This window comes from Somniosus microcephalus, chromosome 30 (genome assembly GCF_052327205.1).
Source record: "Somniosus microcephalus isolate GS21.2 chromosome 30, FLI_Smic_1.0, whole genome shotgun sequence".
NCBI classification, from domain to species: Eukaryota; Metazoa; Chordata; class Chondrichthyes; order Squaliformes; family Somniosidae; genus Somniosus; species Somniosus microcephalus.
Window position 1 is genome coordinate 43,648,215 of NC_141016.1, and position 12,325 is coordinate 43,660,539.

The 12,325-nt window shown below is 49.0% G+C and overlaps 1 long non-coding RNA gene across 1 annotated transcript in view; it reads left to right on the forward strand.

Annotated features, from left to right (window-relative positions):
- The window catches only part of LOC147098182 (uncharacterized), a 228,097-nt gene that overhangs the window by 199,327 nt on the left and 16,445 nt on the right, over positions 1-12,325 (forward strand). Inside the window, exon 3 of the long non-coding RNA XR_015074289.1 lies at positions 3,722-3,835. This is a non-coding gene — a long non-coding RNA (uncharacterized LOC147098182). The remainder of the gene's footprint in view (positions 1-3,721; positions 3,836-12,325) is intronic.

The following is a 12,325-nucleotide window of genomic DNA, read 5'->3' on the forward strand; positions in this document are numbered from 1 at the left end:
TAATTATACCCTTAAATGTCCACCCCCTTAAACCTATCTAGATCTGATTATGAAGGGCCAGAAACATGCTCACCAATCCAACTAGGAAGTGCAAGGTTTTGAAACAGGTCTGCGTTTGATCCTTCCAGGCGTCCTGTCTCCACGTGGTTGTTGGAGCCCCAGCGAACCGCGCCACACCTCTCTCCTGAGGTGGGGGTCGGGGACGGCTGGACACCGGCTGGTCTGGATGTCGGCGGGGTCGGGGATCGTTAGCTCAACCCCGGTCAGAGGAGCCTTGGGCTGGCCCCCATCATCCTTTCTGTAGTTTTATCTTATCTCTTCTCCCGAGCCGGAGTGGGTCGATGGCCTCTCGTTTCATCAACGGCCCGGGGTTGGTCGATGATCTCCCGATGTTTTACCCCGGGGCGGGACGCCGGCTCGAACCGTCTTCCTCTCCGATGATGGTCGCTCCGTTTATGGCTTCCTCCCGTTTTCCACGATGCTTCCCTCGATGACTTCTTCCTACCCCTGGGTTCCCAGATATACTTCTCATCAGAAGCCCTTATCTCGCGCCAAATCAGGTTAGTCTTTTGTTTTAATTTTGGCGGGCTGGGAGCACAACAGGGTAGTTATTATATTTTAAACTGTTCTTCGATGGCCGGTAACGGGCCATCTCTGGTCTGGGATGACCTTCATTGTTTTTAATGTCCTGGTGATGTCCTTAATGGGCCCTTGATGCTCTTCTCATGAATATGAAACTGTTCCCTTTTGTTTGGTTAAACATTTAGATGGCCTTTATCTACAGGCCGATCTTGACTGGATCTGCATCCAATCTATATGTATATGTGGGTGTCTGGTTTCGTTCTCTCAGAAACGGCTTCCAGAACTTACTGTGGGCTGGATCCACAAAGCTGTCTGAGGACTGCAGGAACCATTTTAAAGTGTCCCAATAAGTTGGTCACGGGGTCTGGCGGCCATTTTGAATGCCCCTTTTTCCTGGGCTTCTTTTAAAACAGTCTTTAAAATCATGGCCTCTTCTGCCATTCGCCCCTTTATAATATAAAGTTCAATTTTGCGAATCCTACAGTGGTCTTGCCTGATGTGCCTCCCATAGTTGAATAGCCCTTACTGTATGCAAAGTGTGGAATGTGCATGTGTGTTTGATGAAAGGTCCCTAGGTGTTGGATGAGTGTTGGGCATTGAGGCTGTCAAGACCCTCTGGCCATAAAGTGAGGTTGAGATGGAGGGATGAAGAGGTTTTGAAAAAAAGGCACTCACCCTGACGACCCGAGTGAGGTCGTTGAATTTTTTCCTACATTGCACATGGGTCCTAGGCACCATGCTGCTTGAGGCAACGCTTTGAGCCACCTCCCTCCACACTTTTCTGTACTCGCGTGGCAAAGGCCGCCTGCCACTCTTTGGGTACAGAATGGATCTTCTGAGCTCCATCCCGCGAACCAGAGCCTCCAAAGCCCGCTCGCAGAAGCGCTGTGCTCACTTCCTGGCCCTTTCCATAGTGTCTGGCTGCTAGATTTAGCCACAGGTCTGCCCAGGCCGAGATTCAAGGCTCCAGTGAGCAGGGTGTGGCTGCAGAGCAAGATCGACCCTCCCCTTTAAGAACTGACCGGCGCCAGTGGGTCTGTGTTCAATCGCTAACTGACAGCACCTGCGCTGCGCCCGCCCTCCGAGGTAGCACTTCGCTCCTCAGCCTTAGCGCCTTAAGAGAGTTGTGTAGCGCCTAATTTAGCGCTCCAATCACCTCCAGGGGCGATAAAAGCCAAGTTTTCTGTTGGAGGCGATAATTAGCGCCAGGCGCTAAACTTTGCGAACCGCCAGTAATGGCACCCCATATGGGGCGATACCGAATTTTTCCCCCTTGGTTTCTGAACAATAAATGTAGTTCCCAATGTAGTGCTTGCTGTACAAGTCTGTGCTTACTCTCTAATTGCACATGTTAGAACCACCTCAGGAATTATTTAGCTATTATTAACGATGTGATCTCTGCAAAATCTGCTGCGTCGTGCCCTGCTGTGAGCTCTCGGCGAACAAGCGAAGTCTCAACTTAGTCCTGCTCTTTCCAAAACTTTCACCACCCTCACCAAGTTTCTGAGATTAAAAAGAAAACCTGTGAATGCTGTAAATACGCAGTAAGGTCTGTCAGCATCTGAGAGACAGAAGACAGGTTAGCTTTTCAGGTGGAGACCCGTTGTCAGAACTCTGGCAGATTGAGATTGCGCACTGTAAGGAATCTGTTAACATGCTTGTTGAACTTCCTTTGTCTACTGTTTTAAGGAAGGTTCTAACCCGCGGCTACAATAGCAGAGAGGTTCAATGCGAGTGTTTCCACTAATACCACACCACGCAAGTTCAATCCATGTATTGTCAACCTGCATTCCTCTGTCAGATGATCACCAACCAAACTATTGTTGTAGCACCCACTGTCGATATCAAACCTGTCTGACATCAAGTCATGGATGGTCCACAGCTTCCTGCAACTGAATATTATCAACCCCGGCATAAACCCCGCTCCCTTGTCCCTGGTTAGCTATTCCCTGTGGGGAAGTGGTCTGAATGGGTCTGGAGGCCAATAGGCTAATTATGGTTGTTGGACATTTCTCTGGATTGGCAACTGCTTGGCCTCACTCCTTACCTCAAGAACGTCTCCAGGTTATCTCACGATTTCAAGGTCTCGGAGAGGATGCGGAGGAGATTTACTAGAATTCTACCAGGATTGAGGGACTTCAGTTATGTGGAGCGACTAGAAAAGCTGGGATTGTTCTCCTTCGAGCAGAGGTTAGGGGGGGAGATTCAATGGAGGTGTTCAAAAATTATGAAGAGTTTTGATAGAGTAGAATAATACAGCACAGAAGGAGGCCATTCGGCCCATCGTGCCTGTGCCGGCTCTTTGAAAGAGCTCCCCAATTAGTCTCACTCCCCCCTGCCCTTTCCCCACAGCCCTGCAGATTTTTCCCCTCCCAGTATTTATCCAATTCCCTTTTGAAAGTTACTATTGAATCTGCTTCTGCCGCCCTTTCAGGCAGCGCATTCCAGATCACAACAACTCACTGCATAAAGATAGGGAGATTTCCACATGGCAGGAGGGTCGCTAACCAGAATTGTCAAAAGAACTAGGGGGAGATGAGAAATTATTTTTACGCAGCGAGTTATAATGATCGGGAATGCACTGTCTGAAAGGCTGGTGGAAGCAGATTCAATAATAACTTTCAAAAGGGAACTGGGATGTATACTTGAAAAAGAAAAAAATTGCAGGGCTATGGGGAAAGAGCAGGGGAGTGGGACTGAGTGGAGCTCTTTCAAAGAGCTGGCACAGGCACGATGGGCCGAATGGCCTCCTTCTGTGCTGTACCATTCTATGATTCTGTTAGATTAACAGCAGGAAGTAACTCGGTTTATTTTTTTACATATCTTTTTAAAGATTTTCCAATTGTGATTTGTTGGTACTATTTGCAAAAAGTGGGAAATCTGGAATGTGTTGAGTAATCTTGATATTTTTATACAATTGGAATTACTGAATAAAAAAACAGCTATATAGAGGAACCCCTTCTCTCCAGTGACTCCCAGTCTCAATCCCAACAATAACTGATTGTGTTTGGACACTGACTGTGAAGAAAGACTGTACCCTCCCACCCCCATCCCAAATGTGACTCTTATCAATGTTTTCGTGCAATGAATGCTGTTCCTTCCCCTGGTCATTCTGTAATTATCTCTCCTCCTTTAACAGCACCTACAGAGTCCAGGCAGTTTCCAGACAGCAGCCCAGGAGCTCCTTGACTGGTGCGAAGATCTGCGGGCGTTCCAGAGAGCCTTCGGGCAGAGTCTACTGGGATGTTTGACGGTATGTTATCTTACCTACCACTGGTTAGCACTTGGAGCAGTTGCCTTTATTTACATTTGAGTAACTGTCCTTGCATACCTCCTGAAGACCCATAGTGACCTGCTAACAGAAGCATTTTACCACTTGACTCTTTTTCAAGAAGGATGTGAGTTTGAATCACAGGACTGCCTGTCACTCAGACTCACTCTCCTCAACTAAAGGAGTTTTGTCGGTGTTTCACTGGGCTGCCAAATGGGGTAGGTCAGTGCGGCAGCTCAGAGTTAGACAGAACACTGCAAGTTTCCAAGGTACGGAGTTGAAGACGCAGCCAATCTTGAGAGGTCATGACTGAAAGTATTCCAGCTTCCTGGTCAGAGGAGGACAATTGGCAGCAACAGGAGTGGGAAAAGCTGGTCATTAAAGTCACTACTGAAGGGTGAACTTCAAGTTCTGACCAGTGACCTGATCCCACCTCCCCCACTGATCAGTGACCTGATCCCACCTCCCCACTGACCAGTGACCTGGTCCCACCTCCCCCACTGACCAGTGACCTGATCCCACCTCCCCCACTGACCAGTGACCAGATCCCACCTCCCCACTGACCAGTGACCTGATCCCAACTCCCCCACTGACCAGTGACCTGATCCCACCTCCCCCACTGACCAGTGACCAGATCCCACCTCCCCACTGACCAGTGACCTGATCCCACCTCCCCCACTGACCAGTGACCAGATCCCACCTCCCCCACTGACCACTGACCTGATCCCACCTCCCCCACTGACCACTGACCTGATCCCACCTCCCCCACTGACCAGTGACCTGATCCCACCTCCCCCACTGACCAGTGACCTGATCCCAGCTCCCCCACTGACCAGTGACCAGATCCCACCTCCCCCACTGACCACTGACCTGATCCCACCTCCCCCACTGACCAGATCCCACCTCCCCACTGACTACTGACCAGATCCCACCTCCCCCGCTGACCACTGACCTGATCCCACCTCCCCCACTGACCAGATCCCACCTCCCCACTGACCAGTGACCTGATCCCACCTCCCCCACTGACCAGTGACCTGATCCCATCTCCCCCACTGACCACTGACCTGATCCCACCTCCCCCACTGACCAGTGACTTGATCCCACCTCCCCCACTAACCTGATCCCACCTCCCCCACTGACCAGTGACCTGATCCCACCTCCCCCACTGACCTGATCCCACTTCCCCCACTGACCAGTGACCTGATCCCACCTCCCCACTGACCTGATCCCACCTCCCCACTGACCTGATCCCACCTCCCCCACTGACCTGATCTCACCTCCCCACTGACCTGATCCCACCTCCCCCACTGACCAGTGACATGATCCCACCTCCCCCACTGACCTGATCCCACCTCCCCCACTGACCAGTGACCTGATCCCACCTCCCCACTGACCAGTATCCTGATCCCACCTCCCCCACTGACCAGTGACCTGATCCCACCTCCCCCACTGACCAGTGACCTGATCCCAGCTCCCCCACTGACCAGATCCCACCTCCCCACTGACCAGTGACCTGATCCCACCTCCCCCACTGACCAGTGACCTGATCCCACCTCCCCCACTGGCCAGTGACCTGATCCCACCTCCCCCACTGACCAGTGACCTGATCCCACATCTGCTACTGATGCAGTCAGGAACATATATGGTGCTGAGCGAGATCAAGGGTAAACTGCAGTAAAGCCATTCTGGACTGTGCTCAGAGGTTTGTCTGATATCTGCCATTATTTAAATTAAAACTATGATACAGTCTTGAATATTTTTTGTAAATATTTGCATGTTTTGAACCATTGTGCAGGAACAGCTGTCATTGGAACAGCTATAACCAAGGTGCCATTGTCTGTAGGTGTGATTACAGTGCACCCAGCTTGCTGAGGGTGCGTTAGGATACATCATCAAGGGATCCAACCTTTAGTTATTGACCTGGTCTAAAATGCTGGTTCTGAAATTCTGCAGGGGTCGTCCACTGGTCTCCCACAGGGCGAGAGAGATGGCGGAAGGCTAGTGGAGACCTCGTGGGACGTCAGTCCTACTTTGTTGACTGTCAGATGTGAACCTTAATCTTGTATCTGTAAATCTGAAAAGGTGCTTCAATGAAATGACAAAGGAAAGGTCCTAGAACATAAGAACATAAGAACATAAGAAATAGGAGCAGGAGTAGGCCAATCGGCCCCTCGAGCCTGCTCCGCCATTCAATAAGATCATGGCTGATCTGATCCTAACCGCCAATCCACTATCACAGAACCATCTCCTGAATCTAACAGAATTAGACACACGAAATAGGAGCAGGATCAGGCTACGCGGCCCCTGGGCCCGTTCCGCTAACCACAGGGCCATGACCGATCCGAACCTAGACTCATGTCCAAATTCCTGCCCGCTCTCCGTAACCCTTAATTCCCTTTACTTCTAGGAAACTGTCTATTTCTGTTTTAAATTTATGTAATGATGTAGCTTCTACAGCTTTTTGGGGCAGCATATTCCATGGACCTACCACCCTCTGAGTGAAGTAGTTCCTCCTCATCTCAGTTTTGAAAGAGCAGCCCTTATTCTAAGACTATGCCCCCTAGTTCTAGTTTCACCCATCATCGGGAACATCTTCCCTGCATCCACCCGATCCGGCCCCTTCACAATCTTATATGTTTCAATAAGATCGCCTCTCATTCTTCTGAACTCCAATGAGTAGAGTCCCAATCTACTCAACCTCTCCTCATATGTCCATCCCCTCATCCCCGGGATTAACCGAGTGAACCTTCTTTGTACTGACTCGAGAGCAAGTATGTCCTTTCTTAAGTATGGACACCAAAACTGTATGCAGTATTCCAGGTGCGGCCTCACCAATACCTTGTACAACTGAAGCAATACCTCCCTATTTTTATATTCTATCCCCCTAGCAATGAAAGCCAACATTCCATTGGCCTTCTTAATCACTTGCTGCACCTGCATACTAACCTTTTGAGTTTCGTGCACCAGGACCCCCAGATCCCTTTGTACTTCAGTACTTTCCAGTTTCTTGCCATTAAGATAATAACTTGCTCTACGATTTTTCCTGCCAAAGTGCATAACCTCACACTTTCCAGTATTGTATTCCATCTGCCAAATCTCTGCCCACTTACTTAGCCTGTCGATGTCCCCTTGCAGGTTTTTTATGCCCTCCTCACTCACTACTTTCCCTCCCATCTTAGTATCATCTGCAAACTGTGATATGTTACACTCGGTCCCCTCCTCCAAATCGTTAATATAGATTGTAAAGAGTTGGGGACCCAGCACTGACCCCTGCGGAACACCACTAGTTACTGATTGCCAGTCTGAGAATGAACCATTTATCCCAACTCTCTGCCTTCTGTTAGATAGCCAATCCTCTATCCATGCCAGAATATTACCCCCAATCCCGTGATTTTTTATCTTAACCAATAATCTTTTGTGTGGCACCTTGTCAAATGCCTTTTGGAAGTCTAAATACACTACGTCCACTGGTTCCCCTTTATCCACCCTATACGTTACTTCCTCAAAGAACTCCAGCAAATTTGTCAAACATGACTTCCCCTTCATAAAACCATGCTGACTTTGTCCTATTAAATTATGATTATCCAAATGTCCTGTTACTGTCTCCTTAATAATGGACTCCAAAATTTTACCTACCACAGATGTTAGGCTAACCGGTCTATAGTTTCCAGCCTTCTGTCTACTGCCCTTTTTAAATAAGGGTGTTACATTAGTAGTTTTTCAGTCTGCCGGGACCTTTGCCGAGTCCAGGGAGTTTTGGAAAATTATTACCAATGCATCCACAATCCCTACCGCCACTTCCCTCAAGACCCTAGGATGTAAGCCATCAGGTCCAGGTGATTTATCCGCCTTGAGTCCCATTATTTTACCGAGTAGGATAAAGGTTGAGGCATTTGCTTTGCACTCTCTTGGTCACATTGTATTATTGTTATAAATCTCATCATCAAGAAACTACTTATGAAATAACTCTGGACGGCCAGCTGGTGGCGCCGTCCAAGGAGTATAAATACTCGGGCGTGGGCCCAGCTTGTCAGCGACATTTTGTAAGACAAGGAACTAGTGAAGTACGACTAGACCTCCATGTTCTGAAACAAGTTGATTAAAGCCTTGCTTTATACTCAAACCAAGTGCGTAGTGAGTTTTATTACGTCAATTATATTTTATGTCCGTAATTCCTCCCCATTCACCAGTAGCTCCTGGCAAACATGTTATCCTATTCAGTTGAGAGAATGATAGGAGACACCCCAGCCTATGAATAGGCATTACTGGATGACTCTTTAAGTTGTGGGTAGTGTTTAAGTTATGTATTGGCTGATTGTTCAGGCTGGTAGTCTTTCCTTTTTCGGACACCCTCAGACAGACTAGCTTGGACCCACTGGGGGATGGTTGAAGCTGAATATCGGTCAAGACTGAGACTTGAAGTCTCCAGCATCCTGGTTCGAACAGCAACTTGAAGAGCTGAGTTTGGATGGTGGACGAGAGTGCATAGTTCTGAGCTCCCACACAGCAGCAGCAGAAATCAGACCCACTTCCTTGGTGAGCTGTCACTGATTTAGTTATATTGCCAACAAATCAGCAGCCAATCAGAACCCAGATCGACAGAGCAGCATTTCTTCTCCAGCTTGCTGTTCCCCACATGTATTTGACGTGTACATGTTTGCAATGTGTGCACATCCACATGTACCCCATTGAGGATCACGGTGATTACATTTGCGACAAGTGTTTGCTTCTAGAGGGACTCCGGCTCCGTATTGAGGTGCTTGAGACCGAGCTTCAGACACTGCGACACATCAGGGAGGGGGAGAAGTACCTGGACTCTATGTTTCAAGAGGTAGTCACACCAATTAGATTAACTAATTCAGATGTAGTCCGTGGTCAGGGACAGGACGGTGTGACTATGAGTGAGGCAGGTACAGGGATCCAGGGGGTAGTGTTGAAGGAGCCGCAGCCCTTGCTCTTGTCAAAAAAGTTCGAGATTCTTACTCCCTGTGAGGGCGGGAGTGGGGACTGCAGGGAGGATGAGCAACCTGGCCACAGCACCGTGGAACAGGGGGCCATTCAAGAGGGGGGAGTAAAAAGAAATGTTGTAGTGGTAGGGGATAGTATCATTAGGGGGATAGATAGGGTTCTCTGCAGTCGAGAGCAGGAGTCCCGAAGGCTGTGTTGCCTGCCCGGTGCCAGGGTTAAGGACATCTCTTCTGGGCTGGAAAGAAACTTGGAGTGGGAGGGGGAGGATCCAGTTGTCGTGGTCCATGTTGGTACAAACGACGTAGATAGGACAAGGAAGAAGGTTCTGTTAAAGGAGTATGAACAGCTAAGGGTCAAATTAAAAAACAGAAACTCAAGGGTAATAATCTCTGGATTATTACCTGAGCCACGAGCAAATTTGGCTAGGACAAATAAAATTAGAGAGTTAAATGCGTGGCTCCAAGACTGGTGTGGGAAAAATGGGTTTTGCTTCTTGGGACACTGGCACCAGTACTGGGGCAGGAGGGAGCTGTTACGTTGGGATGGACTTCACTTGGCCAGTGCTGGGACTAGAATCCTGGCGAATCATATAACTAGGGCTGTAGAGAGGGCTTTAAACTAATTAGTGGGGGGGAGGTTTCTAGAGAGCAAATAACAGAAATGACAACGGAGAGGGTCATAGACTTAGGTAGCAGTGGGGGAATTAAAAAACAGAATGTGTCAGGAAGGGACAGAAGGTATGGAGTAAAAGGTAAAGTAGTAAAAGGGGAAAAACAGGAACTAAGTGTTACAAAACATATTTGAAAGTTCTTTATCTGAATGCACGTAGCATTCGTAACAAAATGGACGAGTTAACGGCACAAATAACTACATATGGGTATGATCTTGTGGCCATTACAGAAACATGGCTGCAGGGTGACCATGACTGGGAATTAAACATACCAGGTTATTTAACAATCAGGAAGGACAGGCAGGAAGGAAGGGGAGGTGGGGTGGCTATGTTAATAAAGGAAGGAATCACTGTAATACAGAGAAATGATATTGGGTCAAAGGATCAGGATAGTGAAACAGTTTGGGTGGAGATAAGGAATAATAAGGGGAAAAAAACACTAGTGGGCGTAGTCTATAGGCCTCCGAACAGTTGAAACTCTGTTGGACAGAGTATTAATCAGGAAATAGTTGAGGCTTGTAATAAGGGAACAGCTATAATTATGGGGGATTTTAACTATCATATTAACTGGACAAATCAAATTGGACAGGGCAGCCTTGAGGATGAGTTCATTTAGTGTATTAGGGATGGGTTTCTTGAGCAGTATGTAACTGAACCGACCAGGGGGCAAGCAACCTTAGATTTGGTCCTGTGTAATGAGACAGGATTAATTAAAAATGTCCTAGTAAAGGATCCCCTTGGAATGAGTGACCATAACATGGTTGAATTCCATATTCAATTAGAGGGTGAGAAGGTTGGATCTCAAACAAGCGTGCTGAGCTTGAATAAAGGAGACTATGAAGGTATGAGAGCGGAATTGATTAGAGTGGACTGGGAAAATAGATTAAAGGGTAAGACGGTACATGATCAGTGGTGTATATTTAAAGAGTTATTTTACAACTTCCAAAAAATATATATTCCACTGAGGAAAAAAGGGTGTAAAAGAAAAGGTAGCCATCCGTGGCTAAGTAAAGTAATTAAGGATAGTATCCGACTAAAAACAAGGGCATATAAGGTAGCCAAATCTAGTGGGAGAATAGAAGATTGGGAAGTCTTTAAAAGACAGCAAAAAATAACTAAAAGATTGATTAAGAAAGGGAAGATAGATTATGAAAGTAAATGAGCAAAAAATATAAAAACAGATAGCAAAAGTTTCTATAGTTATATAAAAAGAAAAAGGGTGGCTAAAGTAAATGTTGGTCCCTTAGAGGATGAGACTGGGAAATTAATGGTGGGAAACATGGAGATGGCAAAAACGCTGAACAAATATTTTGTATCAGTCTTTACGGTAGAGGACACTAAGGCCTAGAAATTCAGTATAGCCACTTTTGGGGCGGTAAAGTCGGGCGGCCGCTAAAGTTTGCGCCCGGCGCAAAGTCGCGCCCCCTTCGCCGATATTCAGTCACATCGCCCCAAGAGGTTGCTGCTGCGCTAAAACAGGCGATGCACGACTATCTTTAGGCGCTAAGCCGGCGGTGCTGAGCGATACCCCCAAGGCCGGGCGCAGCGCCGGTGCGGCGAGTTGTTGATTGACGGCAGACACTCTGGCGCCGGTCAGCTCTTAAAGGGGGAGGGTGGATTTGTTTGCCTGCCATGCCCTGCACACTGCAGCCCTCAACCTAGGCCTGACCACTTCAGCTTCACCTGCACAACACCCAGGGCTATGGAGAAGGCCAGGGAGAGAGCGCAGCGCTTCAGCGACGGTGACCTGAGGCTGCTGGTTGGCGAAGTGGAGCGCAGGCGCCATGTTCTGTTCCCAGAAGGTGGCAAGAGGCCGCTGCCCAGCGCCTACCGGAAAGCCTGGAGGGAGGTCTCAAACAGGGTGTCTTCCAACAGCGTGGTTGCCAGGACTCCTGTGCAATGCCGGAAGAAGTTCAACGACCTCACTCGGGTTGTCAGGGTAAGCACCCTTTCCAGTGTCCTCCCCATCCCTGCATGTGCACCTCACTTTATGGGCAAAGGGACCTGAAAGCCCTAATGGCCAGCCCTCATCCAGCAGCTATGGGACTGTCATGAAAATCACTTGCACATTCAGCACTATACACACTGTACAAGCTATTCAACCATGGGAGGCAGTGCAGACAGGATCAGGGCTTCACACTGTACAAGCTATTCGACCATGGGAGGCAGTGCAGACAAGATCAGGGCTTCACACTGTACTTAGAGGCCGTCCTTTCTCTTGCAGGCCGAGGTGGCGCACAACCGGCGGAAACGAATTGACACCGGGGGAGGCCGTCCTGACGTAAAAGAGCTCTCCGACCTCGACCAGCATGTGGAGTGCATTATGGCAGGCCGGCTGATTGGCCCCGTCGCCAGTGGAGATGCCGACCCTGTTCTGGGCACCAATGGTAAGGGCATCACCTTTTTGACCTCGCTCGTTCCACTTGCGCCTCAGATCAGCATCCTTTGCCACTGTCCGACCAATGCAGTGCATGGCAGCACTCATGCCTCCCTCGCTGCCGCCCTGTCCTCACTCTAAAGCTAATCTTGTGCCTTCCTGCTTTCAGATGGTGAATCGCCAGGTGAGGAGGCGGGCCCTCAAGCTGCCACTGTCAGCGCTTCGGAATACGAGGAGGAGGAAGAGGAAGCCGGCCCATCAGTGCCACCCTCAGCCGCGCCAGCCCATGGCGATGAAGGGGACACGTCTTCCCTGGAGGGGAGCCGGGGGGAAGGGTCGGAGGAGAGTGAAGCTCCGGGGCCCAGCGGCCTGCAGCAACGCGGGAGGGGTGGGGAAGCTCGGCGGACTTCTCCCCAGAGGGTGAGTGCGGCCTCCAGTCCTGCGACGGTGAGCGCAG